The 17,908-nt window shown below is 39.8% G+C and overlaps 1 protein-coding gene across 1 annotated transcript in view; it reads left to right on the top strand.

The window, feature by feature from the left end:
• The window catches only part of WDFY3 (WD repeat and FYVE domain containing 3), a 190,098-nt gene that overhangs the window by 21,552 nt on the left and 150,638 nt on the right, over positions 1–17,908 (top strand). The window contains exon 2 of the mRNA XM_076337073.1: positions 15,932–16,026. The gene's annotated coding sequence lies outside the window, so the exon portion shown is untranslated. The remainder of the gene's footprint in view (positions 1–15,931; positions 16,027–17,908) is intronic.

The following is a 17,908-nucleotide window of genomic DNA, read 5'->3' on the forward strand; positions in this document are numbered from 1 at the left end:
AACGTGTATACTTCAGTCCTGTCTACTCATACCTCTACCCCCCAAATTTCTCATGGCAGGAACGTCAAGTTCTGGCTCAGAAGATACTGTGTTCCTCAAGTATAGCCTCGCCCAGCTATGCATGTTCAATCCATTTTTGATAGCCACGTTTGTCATTGAGTTATTTGGTTATTTCCGTTGTTGGTGAAGACTCTGCTAGAGTTCATACCTCAGCTCCGCAATTCTGGCACTATGAATGCAGTTGTACTTTACCGGAGCTCCTGATACTGGGGAAGCCCAGAAAGTAATGATGAGGAGGGAAGGATTGCAAAGATTTTTCTGGAAAAATAACCCAAACCCAACAAAACAGGTAGATATCATGGCTAGCTCTTTGTCACCATGGTGGTGGGGATGCCCTGGTCTAATGTGGAGTTCCCAAAAGTAATGCTTGTGTAAGGCCCATAACTTCATTGAGAATTCTGAAATTGCTCTTCAGATCTTCTTGGCTGAGGTGTTCTATGGTTGTAATCCCAGAGTTCTCAGTGACCTCGGAACTTCTCCGAGCCAGATTTCTGTGGCTTTTGGGAACTGTCATTTCTGGCCATGAAATGGGTGTGCGTTTTTGTTTTCTGTTTCTGTTTTTTGTTGGTTGGTTGGTTGGGGTTTTTTGTGTGTGGTGGTGTGGTTTTTTTTTTTTTTTTTTTTTTAAATAAAGTAATGGAAGGAATTTGGAAATCAGTCTTTAACTTACTAGCTAACTTGTAAAGGTCAGAGAAGACCTGTCTCAAAACACTTTGGAAAACATCAGGTTATGACCCTGCATAAAGCATCTTTGTGTCAGATTTGCGTATGCAGTATTTCCAGGTACCAAAACAAACACTTGAAAGACAGTGAAATGGAAGTCAATACACATGGTTTAACCTGGACTTGAGAAGTATGTCAGATGCTTTTTGAAATACAAACCTGTTAGTTCAGGAATTTGCCCAAGAACTTCTTTGAATTCCAAAATAATAGCAATTCTTTAAAAAAGTACAGTGGAGTGATTTGTAAGGAATCTATGTCTGTCCTGTCTGCTGCAGGAGAAAAGGTGGTTATTTGAATCAGTGTGTTCCTGGAGTGTTTGTTGTTTGCCTCCATGTCTCTGCTTTGTACATATGGTTCTTGCAATTGATTCATCTAGCGTTAAGCGATACGGTCCTCGAGAAGGATTTAACCACTCTTTAGCAGTTTCAGTGAATACATGCATAACTTAGCATGTGACTTTCTGGTTGTAGTGGTGTGTTTGACAAGATCCGGTATGGATTAGTAACTTAAAAGTCTTTTTTTCTTACTGCTGGTTTCCAAAATAGTTAGCGGTTGAGCTAGAAATCTTAGAAATTGAACAATTTAGGAGGAAGATATTTCTCTGCTGCTTTGGAGAAAAGATTCCCCCCCCCCCCCCCCCCCCTTTTGAAATCTGGTGGTTTCTCTTCCAAGTTGCAGTTGCCTAAATCTCCCCTTTTCTTTTTGAGCCTTAGTGCAGCATTGAGTTTGGTTATCAGAGAATTTATTTTCTGTTGAAGGCAATGGAAAATGATAATTCTACATGTGCTTCTATCAAGTTGGAGGTAAGGGTTGGTACCAATTTACAATGGTGTTAGGAACATGCTGGAAATGAAGAGCAGCTCAAGTTCAGTAATATTCTTCAAGAATTTCTTGATCAGTCTGTAATATCTCTCCTATTAAGTGCTGTTTGGATTTTCTGCATAAGTAACTACTAAGGACATAACCATTAAATGTTAATTCTCTTAAAAGAGAGTTCAAACTAATCTGTCGATCGCACCTTTACTCTTACAAGAGTAAATCTCAATTGTGTAAGAAGAGACTTGAGAAGAATTTTAATCAGGAGTGGTACTTGATCACACTATTTAAAGGCTGTTTGCACTTCAAATCTTGATCAGGAAGGGAACCGAGGTGGTGATGCTTTGCAAAGAAGGCAAAATATTATTGCCGAAACTGGTCTCTTTAAAAAACTAATTCCAACTTGAGATCTCCTGACAGACCTGGGTTGCAATATGAAAATCTGTGGTGTTTGGAAGTTGAAAAGCATGCAGGTCTAGTATCTTGGTTAAGCTTTAAAAAAAAAAAAAAGTCCCTATAAACTAGGAAAGACGGTGACATCAGTAAGCTTAATGACTTGTCTTGTATGGTGTTTCCTGATTCTGTGTTATCTTTCTTGAGCTCTGTTTAAATAAATCTCAGTTTGTAAACGTGATTATTCTGGACCTTGCAGTGTTCAGCAGTGCTCCTTGTTTCGTCATAGTGAACCTAAAGACTTCTGATTGTGTTGTGAAAAGCCTGATTCCTTCAAAATAACACCACATGAACTTTGGTTTATTATGATTATTTTAATGACGTGGGCAGCAAGCCAAATGTGACATTTCTTTACAGGATTGGTAGGAATCTACAGTCATCAAATTATGATTAGCTGGTGTCTTTAATGATATTTTTCAATCTAACGTAAGGACGCTTTTTTTTTTCTTCCTGAAAATTAAACCTGAACAGAAATAAACAACAGTTTAAATAGTGTTAACAGACAGCTTTTATACCTCACCAGTTTTTGGCTTTCTTTTTACTTCATGTTCACTTATTTCTTATGCAGTAGAATGGTAATGAAATTTTATGGTATTGGGTTGTTTTTTGTTTTGGTTTTTTTTTTCATTATGGATGTATTTTTTTGTACGCTTTGGTTATGGCACAAATAATTTTAGCCAGAATCAGTTTTTTTCTGATTTACTCTGATATTTCTAGTGCAGAATTTTTGAGGAGTTTTAACTTTGCAACAGGAAAAATAATTGTGACCAACTCAGATTGCATTTAGTATAAGAGTAGTAGGATTTTTTCATTTGGTAAATACTTCAAATGGATAGTAGGGGAAGAAATTGTAAAAGAATGGCACTGTCAGTGGCTCACAGGCAGAGGAAGAAGAGATTCTTCAAATTCTATTTGGAGCAAGTTGAGTAAGAATGTGTTAAGGGGAAGGAAGGATCAAGCTGTATCATCAATTAGCTGCTATATTCCTCTTCCTAAATGTTGTCCCCTCTCCCTTCATCAGCAAAAAACCAAAACCAAACCAACCCCCCCGCCCCAAGACAAAAGTACAGACAGAAACTTAAAATTCATGCATACGCAAACTCAGTAACTACAAGTCTGTTAGAAATATTTACTAATAAAGATACAATTTTGTGCCCACGGTAACAGGGAGAACTGGATAACTGTGGAAAATGAGTTAAAATTATTATCTGTCGATACTTTTCTCTTAAGATATTTCTTCATGGTTGACCATACAGACCACTCAAATAGTGAGGTTACTTGATGACTGAAGAGTCGTTGCAATTTCATGTTGGCAAGTGACATTTCCTTGACTTATGTCATTCAGTGTCTTTAATATTTTTTTTTCCTGTGTGTGTTAAAACTTACCCATTTGAAATGGTCTGGATGTGAAACTTGCTTCCTACTGAGTCTTTTTACAGATCTTGCACTTCAAAGGGAAGGCTTTAATTCACCCACCTTTTTTTGTGTAGAGATTTCATGTCTGGAGTCTTGGCAGGACAGGTTCTCTTTGTGTGGAATACATGCTTGGACAGAAAGAAAACATTGAAAACTAAATCTGTTATCTGCATTCTTCCACTTTCAACTTCTTAGGATTGCTAGGCAATACATCAAGTTACACTGTTAATTGGAGCATAAAAATGGGTATTATTTAGTGGTTGAATCTGATTCAAGTTAATAATGATCAGGAGTGTGTGTTATGAGATATCTTTGTTGGCCTGTGATCTCTCTCTTGGATCTAACAACTCAGAAGAAAGGAAAGGAAAAGCAATGAATGAACTGAGGAATGAAGGGATTGTCTGGGGAGACACTGAGGAAAGTTGGTTTGAATTCTGAATGCGAATTTAGCAGCACGAGATCCACTGTGTGGAAATATTTTAAATATGCACACAATGAAAATTGAGCTATGATGCCTGAACAAATTAAAGCTCACGGGCTGAGCGTTTTGTTGAGCTCTCCCAGTTGCAAAGTCAAGTCCTTTTGAGAAACTTAGACTAGCGTGTTTCAAGTGCTGAGTGCTACTTTCTGGAAAAGGAGAAAGAAGTACATGGTCATAATTTTTGCAGATGACTTTAAGAGTGACTCCATTTAGACACTTATTTTATTTCTTTTTAGGACTTGATCTGCAGTACCTTGGTTTCCCTTTGGTTCAAGAAAAAGGAAAAATCAATTAGCTTAGTATATTAAGTGCCAGCGATGAGCTGCATGGGGAGGTCTGCATCCCCAAATGGCTGTGGCAGCTAGTCTTCTGTTCAACTTGGGGGTCAGTAAATGAAAAGATGACTTTTTACTTTGGACACTCTTTGATTTCACATTGCAGGCTGAAACAGTTATTGGGATATTCAGTATTGTTTTAGTCTGTTGATGTTTGTTGGGATTTTTTTAAATTTTATTTCTAACACTTGTATTAAGCCGGTCAAGACAGGAAAAGTTTGATTCAAAATGAAATCCTTGGCAGCTGCCAAGAAGGCAGAACTCAAAGCTGCGAGGACTTTGCAGGCAGTCTGCAGAACAAGTTCTCCCAGGAACACGGTAAATAATCTTGGACAACATTCAGAAGGTCTCTCTCCTATCAGGATGGTGGTAGTAGTTCAGTGGATTTCTTTGTTTCCAGGGAGCTACTGGAATAAGGCATCATCTCATTTACCATCAGAAGCTGGTAAACTGTGCAGAAAAATAGGCATTTATGGAAATCGTTGTCTTAATGTTCCTTTTATAACGTGCCTTGTTACTTCAGTTAAGTTAGAAATGACTTGGACTTGGAGAGAGCTGTCCGAGTATATGCTAGCCTTGCAAACTCACAGCGTACAAATGACTGGTTACAGATGGGAGTTCGAGGAGCTGAGTAAAAAGACTCTTCTGCAAGACGAGAATCGGAATTCTGCAGCACTCTTCTGAGAGGTGAAGGTTGGCAAATTGCGGTGAGATGGCTAGCACCACAACAGCTACAGAAACGTTTTGTAGCTGTACATGTGCTCTGGAAACAGACTCTGAGAGCTGGAGATTCCTGGTGCAGTGTGTGATAGAATAAATAAGTAAAGCTTTATTATTAGGATTTATGTATATCATCACCTTTTAACTTGTTCAGTTGCAATGTTGAACAGAATCTTTAGGATATTCATAAACATTTAAATATATACCGATCTGTAGTTTTGGTGGTCAGGGTGCTTATTGCCTTAACTCTGTCTGAGCTGGCAAAATTCTCTAGCAAAAAGAGATGTGACCCAGAGACCTTCTGAGAACAGTAAAATTTAATTTAGCAGAGAGGAAACAATTTCTTGGAATACATGCACTTCAAGGCTTTGAGTCCAAGGTCGCTGACCAGAAAAGAGTTCTTGTAGAACAGAAATAGCTAGCTGGAAACCCAGAAATGAATACTCCTCTGCAAATCTGTTTCTTCTGATCCCTGGGAATACCTGGACACTGGCTGTGCAGCACACAGCCTAAAAACAGTGTGCTTAGCCCAGGGCAGGAGGACTGGTGGGAAATGTGTGCAGTCTGGCTGGCAAGTTACCTGGAGGGCTGCTTCCTCTTTGCCTGCTGCCCTAATTTTCCTTTCACTCAACACACACTGAGCAAGTGGCTTGGTGCTGCGCATGTTGGGAAGCCTTGTTCCAGGCTTTTGGGTGAGGATACTGTTGAGGAGATGAGTGTAGGCTAGAGCTGCTAGCCAGGAAGCAGAGCTACCTCTCCATTATCTGTGGGGCAATTTCTCCATGACGCAGATGGACAAAAAACATAGATTCACAGATGCAAGAGCTAACTTGATGCAAGGTCAGCTCTTGCCCTTATGAAAATGCTACCTGAAGTACAGCACCACACTGTTGTCAAAGGCAGCTCACCAGGGCAGCTGCTTTTGGGCAGTACCGTGGACTCGACTTGACTCCAGATAGGACCACCAAAATGTTGCCATGCCATGATTCTCTGTGATACTTGTTAAGGAAGGGTTGTTAGCACGTGTCAAAATGTTGCCCCCACACTGGGGGTGCTGGAGAAAAACTTGTCACAGGACTGATGTGCTGCGCGACATGGCAGCTGGAATGGCGCTTGAGGAACCTGCTAGGATCTTCTAGGGCTGGATGCGAGTCAAATACAAAAGATTCTGCTAGTCCGGAGGTTTGTATGCTTGGGAGGGCCTGTCCTCTGCCCAACGTGTCCTATAGTACGTCTGCTTTATGTTCCTTTCTTCCTGTTCTTCATTTACTGCAGACTTAATGACTGTTATTCTGGCCCCCAAGCAGATGACCTGAGAGAAAATTATGTCCACTGGTGGAAAGGTTACCTTCCCTGTTGTAAAGTGGCAGAATAGGCAGGAAGTTGAAGGCTGTTGAGCAGTTAAAAGAATCCATACAGTTGAGAGATTTGGGAAAGCAGAGCAGTAAGTCAACTGACTTTGCACGTTAAATGTTAGAATGGGACGCTGGGATTAAGATTTACTATATACGTGACAGTGGGGAAGAGAACCTCTCAAGATCTCTCAGGTTGGGAGAAACCTTGGCAGGCCTGTAGTCCAACCTCCTGCTCATAGCCGGACCAGCTGTGAGATGGGACCAGGTTGCACTGGGCCTGATCCTGTCGTGTCTTGAAAACCTCCAAGGCTGGAGACAGCACAGCCTCTCTGGGCTCCGTTCTGGTGCCTATCTGTCCTCGGTGGGGGAAAAAAGCTTCTCTTTATATGCAGTCTGAACCTCTCATATCAATTTATGCCTGTTGTCTCTCGTCCTCCCGCCATGCAGTGCTGTGAAAAGCCTGGCTTCATCTTTGGTTTGCCAATAGCCTGTGGCACCTTTTAATATAGGTCAGCCTTCAGTCCTTGTTAGGAAACTGTAACTTTGTGATTAATTAAAGTAAATCAAAATGAATTTGAGCTTGGAATTAATGACGGGGATAGCATACTGATATATTGAATACATTATGCAATATAACATCAGTGAGTGTAGCTATATTGAGCAAGCTAGCATGTAGACACTAATTAAGAGGGAAAAATCTTTATTTGCTTTTGAGTGTATTATTTGGAACAATTTACACACTTCTCTTTCTAAAAGAAACAAATAACCGTCCCCCCCACCGCCGAGGCAATTGAACGTAGTCCTTAAAATTGTGTTGCAAGCCTCCAAATATCATAAAGGTGATCTGTTCTTAGGAGTGCCAGAGCATCTGTCCTCCAGGGAGGTATCTGACCTTTGGATTTCAGAATTTTAGATACCAGTGATTTAGATAATCAGGGTTTGTCTCTGTATCCAGAGGTTTTATTCATTCCTGTGGAGAGCTAAAGGATTAGCAAGGCATTAGCTTCCTGAAATGAACAGAGAACCCCTCTATTATTCTAGTTTTTGTTTCCGATTTGATGAAGCAAAATGTTACATGTTCATGAAGGCTTATTTTATTCTTTCATAAATAAAATAGTAGCTTGTATAAACAATACAGACTCACTATTTGAATTGTATTTGACTGATCTGATTAAGGGCCCTGTCTTTTGTTATTTGATCAACTTATAAAGTATGTACATGGTTAGTAATCTTTATTTTAGAAGAGATGACCACTGTAGAAAGCTTGACTATCCTTATCCTCTTGGAGACACACAGGGATAAGATGAGAGGCACTGGACACAAGCAGCAACGAGGTAAATTACAACTAGGATAAAAATTTACACCATGAAGGTAGTCAAACACTGGAGTTGGTTTCTCAAAGACGTAATGGGATTTCTACCCTTGGAGATGCTCAGAACTCACCTAGACCTCTGAGCAACCTGATCTAAGCTGACCCTTTGCTGAGCAAAGGTTAGGCCGTGTGACCTTCATAGATGCCTTCCAGCCTATATCATTCTGTACTTACATGTAAACAACATCCAGTATTTCTATGATAGGAATCCTAGTGCTGTAACATTAAGACCCAATTACTTAATTTGAAAACCTCTATGTAAAAAGATAGTGCTTCTTATCAAGCAATTTAATTAATGAAATTTTATGTCACAGGTGACCTGCAAGTCAGTTCAGCATATCTATTTAGGGAGCATCTTGAGTTTAACGCTGACAGATTGCAATTTATTTCTACAAGAAGCGCATTTCTTTGCTGTTAAGAGCAGAAGACTGTTTATGGGTGATTGTGGATTAATGCATCCTTGGCAAAGAATTTTGTAAATTGAGGATTGAGTACAGTAGATATCCTGAAGACAACTTGAAATAAATTTTACTAATCTATTTAAATGTACATGGTTTTGATGGTTCATTTGGAGGTGGAATTAGCATTTATTTCCATTTGGAACATCAACTTATAATAGTAGATATTATCAAAGCATGCAAATTTAATTAGGAAGTAATTAAAGAGTGAAGTAACATCAAGCATGTACAACAATTTTCTTGTTCCTTTTTCAGTCTAATTTTGGCCTTGACTTAACATAAATGCACAGTTTATGGAGCACTTCTTTCCAGTGGCACAGAAATCAGGGGTTGCGTTAAGTCTTCCTGACTCTTCCAAATGACTGTGATAACACTGAAACAAGACTTGTGCTCTCCAACAGAGCTTGCCCGCAGTAAATGAGACTAGATTTATTTCCTTGACTTTCATTATCTTGCTTTAAAAAAGCTTGAGTTGTTGGTGTTAAACTTTCCTTGCTTTTAAATTCTACCCAGTGTCAAATTGTTGAAGTTCTTTTTTGGTGTTCTGCCTCTCTGTGTATGGGATGCTTCTGGAGGAGATGTGAATGTAGCTGCAGCTCAAGCAGTTTCTCTAGGGTGATGTCTCCTTTTATTGTACCTGTGATACCGATGTTACTTATGGCAACACCTGGTTGGCACTTTGCATATATATCTTCTCAGTGCTTTGCTATGTTGAGAAGAATCTGGCTGAAATGCAACCCATTAAAGACTAGAATCTTTCAGGTAAGAAGGGACCGTTGTCTGAAAGGCATAGGAGTGCATGGTGCCTGAGATATCATCCGTCAAGTGTTTTGTAGTTTGATTGCTTTTAGCTCTTGGATGACTTCAGTGGAAAGGAGCAACATTCAAGAGTTGTATCTAGTAAGGTAGCTGTAATGATCTGTTATTATGACCCCTTTCGTGAGGGTCTTCCCCTTTGCAGTTGAGTGTGAAAGTGTCTACATTTTGAGGGTTGGCATGGGACTTGGCACGTTGTCTCACAGAGTGGGACATCTTCCTTTCCCCCTGCCCCCCCAACATGATTAGTTGTTGGGAATATAAGCTAAAGCATTCACATTGTTTTGGCCTGGTTATAATTGGGATTGCCTGCTCAAACAGCATGTCTGTCATTATGTGTAAGAAGTAGAGGCTTCATCTGGTTACAGTGCTTATCTGTTCTTACGTGCATTTCTGGAGCTTGGAGACAGGACATCATCTGTGCAAAATTTTGGGCCCTAAATTGTACTGTCTTAAATAGTCATAAAGCAGAGACATTTGTAATTTAGATCACTAGATATAAGGTCTTCCCCTTCCACCTCCAGAAAGATGCGTTTAGAGTGTTGTGGTTTTTCCTCCCTGCCCCCAGCTGGTATCATCTTTCTAGTGTTGCTTGCTTTCCAAGCTGTGTTACACTTGTTCTTGGGGACAGCAAGAACACTGAGTTATGGATGGTCATATTCTGTTTTAAGTTGAAGATGGATGGAGTAATAGTTGGTGAAAATCTTTTAAGCAGTCTGTGGTGACAAGTGTTGGTAGACTTCTGTGTGTCACTTTTGCTGTTTTCTACTGTGAACCTCCGGGGTTGATCTATGAGAAGGTGAAGTGTGTGCCTTAATGCATTTCCTTCTTCATCTTTCTTGAGCATGAGGAGGTTAATGGAGTCTTCACTTGGAGGTATGCATTCATTTGGAAGTATGACAAGAATGCCAAGAGTTGGATTTAAAAACAAAAAGCAAAAGAATCCATTAATACCTGTGAGGAGAAGAAGGTACCCAGGTTGCTGGAGTTGTGAACTTTATTGAAGAAAACAGATGTGGTAGCTTTACTTGTCCCTGCATTTAGGTTTACAATGCTGGAGCTTGGTTTAGCAGAAGTAGCAAATAAGAAGCAGTAAAGAAAGAGGGCTTTGGAGGGAGCCAGAAACTGAAGTGCTCTACCTGGTTTGGTTGGGTTTTTGTGGTGTGGTTTTTTTTTTTTGTTTTTTTTTTTTTTTTTTTTTTTTTTGGGGGTGTGTGTGTGTGTTTGTTTGTTAATGGGTTTTTTGTTTTTGTTTTTTGTGTGTTGTTTTTTTTTCCCTTTACAAATGAGGCTGACCCTTCTGTGGGCTTTTAAGGTCTTGTCTTTGTCAGAGGGAAACATCTGGCTCTGTCAACCTGATCCTACTGTTAAAATAGCTGGAGGTACTTAGACAAGGTATTGCCCACGTTTGTATTCCTTCTCTCAAATTCTGTGTACAGAATATATTGTTACCTAACTTATTTCTCATCATTATAGGCAGTGTAAATTCAGATATTGGCTCCCGCTGGTATATGGTCCTGACCTCTTGCCTTATCTAGCTAAAGATGGGCTTTGTCTTCACGTCCCTTGTAGTGCATCTGAAAGTGCACCAGTGACATAGAGAATGCATGCTAAGCACACATCTCTACTAGAAAAGGCAAAAATTGGTCTTGGGTCACGTAATGTTTATGATCCCTTTGATTTCTTTCAGTTAGAAGCAGGATTTTATCTCTATCAGACGTGGAGTAAGTACTAGCACTGAATTACTGTAATTCCTAGCAACAACTGTTTTGGGCTTCAACATCAATGCCATGTTCAGCTCCCACTGATGTGTGTTTTGTTAGGAAAAGGTAGGAAAATGGCTGGTTAGGTCTGAATAGGTTTCTGTTAAATACCTGTGGTGTGCAGCGCAGAAGAAACCTGATGCTGTTTTAGGGCTTTCATTTTCTAATGTTCTGATGGCACCAGTATGGTATGTGTAAACTTGATAAACACAGTTTATCCACAGAGGAGTACTTGCAAAATATCTTCAATGAGGGGAACACAGCTAAGTTGGAAGTCTGCATAGCATTTTTATTTCTTTTTCAGAAATGAGACATACAAAAAGGCAGATTTTATGGTGTTACTTTATCAGTTTGCTTCTTTGCACAAACCAAGTGGTTTGTGATTGCTGAGATTTGCTATTCAGGACTTTTTGTGGGATGTCTGGTGAGGGTAGCAATCAAATTCTATTTGATTTGTTAAACTCTAGAAACAGTGCCTAGAAGTACTGAGATATTCAGTTGAAATAAAAATAGAGACCTAACTAAAACTCCTGGTGGAATACCTAGTGGGATGCAGCGGTGCAAATGTTTTATGTTACAGCAAGCAAATTATTTAAATGACAAGGACAAAGAAGTAATGGCAGCTAAGAGAAATTATTCAAATCATACATAAATGTTATTAGAAATTGATTTAAACTTATCAGCATAAATTCTGAAGAAGAATGTTTGGATAAACAGTAGTCAAAGTTCAGTTGACTATATAATTTATCTTAACAAAAACATGTTTATAATAAAAAAGTGCATTTATTACAAAATATATGCTGATCCAATGTATTATGCAGTTAAAAAAACCAAAGGCTTTTATTTACCTGATGGAAAAATATTTTTTATAATCTTATGTAATTATACAAACTACATAAACTCTTCAAGAAATGCCTGTAGATTGAGACTTGTCTGAAAAAGAAAATGTCTGTTAAACTTGATGGTAACTGCTGCAAAGTGCAACTTATGTTTTTACTGGTCATGCTCAAGCTGGCCGCCCTAATATTATGTTCTGAAAAAATAGTTGCAAATGACATCTTCTAACTCTGAACCAAAGGAAGCCCTTCAGTGCAGCAGGGAGCTTTATGTAAGCCATGGGTGGGGGTGTTTTTGGTGACTGAAACTTGTTTTCTGAATGACACTTGATTTCTGGAAAATAATAGACGTGGCTGCTGCCAGAGTTCAGTGGTGGGTCATGAAAATGAAGTGACTCAAGAGCTGGGAGCCAGCAGCTTGGCTTCAGTTGTGCTGGCATCTGCTAAATCACAGGCTGCCTGTATGTACATCAGTGCAGATGTATTCTGGTGGATGAGAAATCATGAAGGTATTTGTTTTGCACAGCAAGTGGAAGCATGGCAACTCTTTGTTATATTTGTTACTTGTCATTTAATTTTTCATGAGGTAATTGCTACTTGTTATGCTTTTGAAATGGTCATGAGAAGACACCTAATATGAAATGGGTAGTTTGGTTCTTCGCTATGCTTCTCTTCCATTATGGGTTTCAGCAGCCTCTGGATAGTGTGGGATCTGCAAATGGGAAAGCCATTAGCCAGAGCGCGAGGTGCCGCATGTCTTCTCATTGTGTGTCTGGAAAGGTGCAGTCTGATTCAGGGTGAACTTATATTCCTTTCTACACCCTTTCAGAGGACAGAGATGGGTAAGGAAGCCTGTAGGCAACGCAGCCATGGAGTCCCTTATGTGCCTGCGTGCCACCAGGAGGTCCATTGTCCCTGTGGAGGGTCAGGAACCTAGTTCGGATGGAGAGAGGGTGAATGCCCTAAGAAATGTTCTAGGAAGGGTAAATTCGAGACTTGATTGTTAGGAAAACAGATCCTTTCCTCAGGCACAAAGAGGAAGGGTTTTGTTTTCCCAGAGGTGTTTCTCCTTTACAGCAAAGACTCGATTAAGCGGGAGGTAACCGAGCTATGCTGCCCCCTTGGCACTGACCAGAAAGGGTTCTCCTTTCTCAGAACTTGCAGCAGGGTTTTTGTCTGAGTGTAGTGTAGTTGGAGGACATACACTAGCTGCCGTTTCTGCTTGGGATGCTTCTGAGCCTACACTAGGTTGGGGAATGCGAGGAGACTGGTGTCGCTTGAACTGTCTTGGGTGCTTCCAGAATTTTGCTGTTTGTGACCAGCGGGTTCAAAACTAAGCTATTTTGTTACTTCATTTAGTTACATTTCTTTGGAGGATGTCAGTCTTTTGGGATATTCAAGGTTGAAAACGTCTTCCTTTTTCTCATTGCTATAGTATAAATGGGGTGTGCTGTTGGCTTTGCAGCCACTTTTGGTAACTCAGCTGATGACCACAGGGAGAATTTAAGCTTGGGCAATACTAAAGATTGGTTGATGTAAGTAAAGGAGGAGTGGTTTATTTTTGGCACCAAGGAAGGCGTTTAGTTCTTGTTAACTATGTTTAAACAGTACCTCCTGCCTCCCTGTGTTAATTGGTTTTGAGTCTGCAAGTCAAAACAACTAATTTTGTGCAGATGCTTTTGATGAAGTATTTCTCAAGCCATTGTGACCCTAACAAACATAAATATGGAAGTAGGATAAAAGTAAGGGAATAAAGACTTAGAGACAAGGCATTCAAGTGTACTGTGGGAATATAGATAAACTAGATGGTTCAGGTCCCAAAAGACCCGGTTGGAGGTATGGTTCCTTGGTGCTCCCACAACGTTCATTCTTTTTACTGCATCCAGTTTCTGTTAGACCAAGCAAATAATGCATATGAAAGAGGGTTGCAAGCTGTCTTCAGGGTTTCACTTCCTAATGGTGTTTTTTACAATTTTAGCTGGAGAAGATGCTGATACTACCCTTTGATTTCTGCTCAAGTAAGCTTGTGGGTTTTGAGTACTTGTTGTGTAATTGGTCACTGAGCTTTGCAAATATAGTAAGTGTTAATTAAGTTTGGCTTAATTGTAGTCTGATCTGATTTGGAGCCCATACCTACCTGAGACTTCCATTGTCTGAATTTAAAAATAAAAATCTATCATTTTGAACCTGAGAGATTGTTGGTGATACAATAAAGTTCTTAATAGAGTGAAATGCAGTTGAAGGTAGCAGAAGCTACAATTCCCTATTTGTGTTGAGGTTTACTGCCAAGCTAGTCCCAGTAACTGTTCCTATGACAAAAGGACCATTTGTTTATCCTCTTAGTTTAAACATTTACTTGCTTCTGTAGAGGTAAAAATGGAAGTGCTCACCCTACTTCTTGCATTTCTGAGTTTCTTGGTCCAGTTTCTACTGTTTCATGCGCTGTGCACACACGCAGTATTTGATACTGGCTGCTGACTCCTTATTTTTCCCCATGAACAGTTGCATGACGATGAGATGAAAGTGAGGGGAGACGAGATGGGTAGAAGCAGAGGATGAAGGTTTTCCAAGTGCACATCATGTTGAATAAGGCGAGGATACTGTAGGGTGGTTCTCTGGGCTTGATGATTGTGCATGGCAGCATGGGCCTGTGGTATGTTGCCCAAGCCTGGTGTGAACCTGGACTTTCTCACTGGCAAAGAAGTATCTAAGATACCGCATAAATCATGAGCATGGATGCAGCAACACACATGAGGCTGGATTCTAGGATATCTGCTGGTCTGAGTTTATCTAATTTATTTTAGTTACGGTGACCACTGCAGGTGTGTTGCTGGAGCTAATCTCCTGAGAAAATAATTGTGAGCAGATGCTGTGTGGCCTGTGGGTGGGAGAGGTAGGTGAGTTGAAGTAGTGAAGATGCTATTGAGAATGCTAGTGGGGTGAGCAGATGAAGTGCCTGAGAGGATGGATCCCTCTGGAAATCAAACTCATTAGCCCGTCATCCTGTGTACTAGGGGGCGTTGGTATATTTTTCTAGTTTGTTGCTCAGATGCCTTTACCAATTTCCTAGATTAAAAATAGAAGTATTCTTTCTAAAAGCAGGTTTCACTCAACAAGCAAGGGCCCTTAGTCTTACAATGAAATAAACACAGTTTAAAAACTCCCGGGAGTCTCAAATGGCTTACTTCGTTAGTTAACTTCCTTTCCTTGTCCTAGGAGTAGCGGAGGGTTTTATGGTCATGGAAGATGGAGTTAGAAGAGAACTTAATGCTGAACAAGTTACTGAAGTTTTTAGTGCATACCTCAATGTTGTAACAAAATGTTTTGTTATTAAGCGCTGCAACATCTCTCTGAGCAAGTTTGTTGCATTAGTGCCATCTCTCTCACAAAGCCTTTCTAAGGTACCTGGTACTATGCTGCTTTTTTTGACCTGTGTTGATTCCCCGCCTAAAATCTTCCCTGCTCCTTTTAATGTACAAAATAATAAAACAACAAATGATGTGAATTGTATTATAAAGTTTTCCCAGTTGCTTTAAGTATGCCTGTACTGTGTAGTGCATCGTAGTGTAGGAACACCTGAACTACTAGTGCCGAATGGGGCTGATTGGGAATCAGAGGTAAAATAATGGTCTGCCATCTCATGGCTAATGAACCAAGGTGCAGCATTTCACCAAGGTACCTAGTTCTTTGCCAGGTCCAACAGTGAATAGTGCTGTTTTTGCTTCCTCTGCCACCTGCCTTGGGTTAGCTGGAGAATCTTGTCGTGATGGATTCATGGAGTCACGCTGAAGTGAGCTCAGACTCGGTGCCCCTTGTTGGTGCGTGTGTGTCCACTTGCAAATTCTAAGATAAGCATTTTATAACTCTGAAAAAAGAGGCAGAAAAACTAGGGGAGAGGACAGGGAAAGCTAGGCACATTCAGTAGCTTCACAGTTGATCAGCTGGGTTGGGGTGAATGCAGCTTAATTCTTATTCCCCTGCTGTAATGATGAGAAATCACTTAGTTCCTCGGAGGGATGCTCTTGCTGATCACAGGCTGTCAGTGCATTAATTACTGGGCTTGCACTTTATAGTAACTCTTTTAGCAGTTCATGTGCTCTCAGTGAGTATCATTCAATTGGGAAGATAATGATTCTTTAAGCTTAATGCTGTGTGACGATTTCTAGTTTGCTACAGCTCCTTTTCCAGGAGCTATTTAAAAGATTTCTTAGGTTTGTGAAAGTCCAGTTGTCATAGGAGTGACTGCTCTTCCATTTCAAAATGGCAAAGCTCTGTGATTTTATTGTCACATTTATATCCTAACCTTTTTCCCTTTTACTTTACCTAGTGAAAGAACAGATTTGGTGTTGAAGAGAAACCTCGGAAAGGAATGGGCCCTGTTCTCTTGAAGCTGTTTGCCCTGATCCCAGGAATGCTGTAGAGGTTAGTGACATGGATGCTTAATAGCTTTTGTAGAAATTGCCTTTTGATTTGTAATTGGCACACTCTTCAATAAATTCTGTATGAAGCAGTTCATTTGCCTGTCACCAAAAGAGAGTTAATTCAGGCGCTGTCAGAACATGGTCAATTTAAAATCGCTCTACCCAAACAAAATTTAGGGTTTTGTTTATCTGTGTAGATGCTGTAGAAATACATAGCTGGGTGGACACAGAAAGTTGCGTGGTGCGATGCATGCTCGGAGTCAAGCTGCGTTAAGCTTGGAGGTTTTCATTGATAGATTTAAAAAAAAAAAGTTGAGAATGATCATAATGCATGAGATCATAATATATGATTATTTTTTGAGTTTTTCAAGTCTCTCATTTTTACTTTGAGAGAAGAATACTCCTGCTCTTCAATAGAATGACAGGCTGGGAGAGGTCCATTCTGTATCCATACAAAGGTAATGTTAACTCTACTTTTGCCTCGAGTGACTTGTATTTCGGTTTTATATCCTGGTTTCTTTGGATTATGTACAAGCTGCGTAGACTGCTTGCTGTGAGTGTTTTTCCCAATAGCTATATAGTCCTGCTACAAATATTACGGTCTACAAGAGGCTTCCTCTTGCAAGTAGGATATTCAATCTAGTTTACTTTCACATTTTTTGTAAAGCTAAAGAGGCTTAAGTGGATTTATCACCTGATGGATTTCTTCTTAACTAGTGAAGTCAAAAAAGCTCATAAAACTATCAAATTCGGTAATGCTTTGTTTTGCTGATGAAAAATGAATGTAGCAAGTAAAATTTGATGAAGCTGGGGGAGTGGGGGAAGAGGTAGGCATGTTGAAGTGCTCCTAAGCAAAGATGTGAATTTCCATAGGAGCAGTTGAGTTAAAATCTATTGAACTTGTCTGGTTACTGTAAAGGATTTCTAATCTTTGTTAGCTTACTCTAAAAGCATCGATGTGTGTGGTGTGGCTACTGAAGAGTAATGTCCAAGCTTTGCTAGGACACCCTTTAACATATAGACCCTTTTGGAGCAAAAAGAAAAAAGAACCACAGTGGAAAAAATGCTGCAGCACATCACAGACACAGAAAGTGAAGAGGTGACCCAGTGGAAAAAGACCCGCTAGTACAAGGAAATGCTAGTTGGCGTCGCTCTTTGAGGCGTGTAGAGCTTAACAACTGTTCTTGTAAGTGGTGCCATTTCTTATGAAGAGCTTTAGTTATTTATATGTTCTCACCATCTTTATCTTATCTGGTATAAAACTGAGAGTTGTAAAATGTTCAAGGGGAGGTATTGCTTCTAATTTAACAAAAACACACAGAAAGACAAAAACCCCAAAATACATCCTTTCATATGAAATCCTGCATTCCGACATCAGTGCTTTCATTCTAGCTCTGTGCTGCTTTTTTAGTCTCCAATGTTTTATTCATTAATGAAAAAAAAAAAAATCTGTCCACAAGGGGGTCTGATAGAAATATGCCTTTTTACTTTCATAGAAAATACCTTGCTCCCTTCAACCTACTGTGTTTAGATTCTATTTTTTAAAAAATATATTCTACTTTATGGAGAATAAAAAAAGATGAAAGGCTCATCTCCTCTCTCGTTAGTCTCCCTCTTGACTTAGTAAAAGGAGTTAGTTTCAAGCAGACTGTTGAATGCAGACTGTTTTGTGAATCTGTGAAGACTGTCTTATTAGTATCATGATCTGCTGTTCAGATACTTATGTAGGAAATACTTCCTTGGCACTTTACGCATCCTGTTCTTCCAGTTCTGAGGACATGCAAGAACTGGCAGAGCTTATTAGCTTGGGTTCAGCACTGCTGTGGTTATATTCCTTTCAGTCCTGAGCCTGGTATATTTGATTCGGTCGGGCTCTCTGTGGG

This window comes from Aptenodytes patagonicus, chromosome 4 (genome assembly GCF_965638725.1).
Source record: "Aptenodytes patagonicus chromosome 4, bAptPat1.pri.cur, whole genome shotgun sequence".
Taxonomy (NCBI): Eukaryota; Metazoa; Chordata; class Aves; order Sphenisciformes; family Spheniscidae; genus Aptenodytes; species Aptenodytes patagonicus.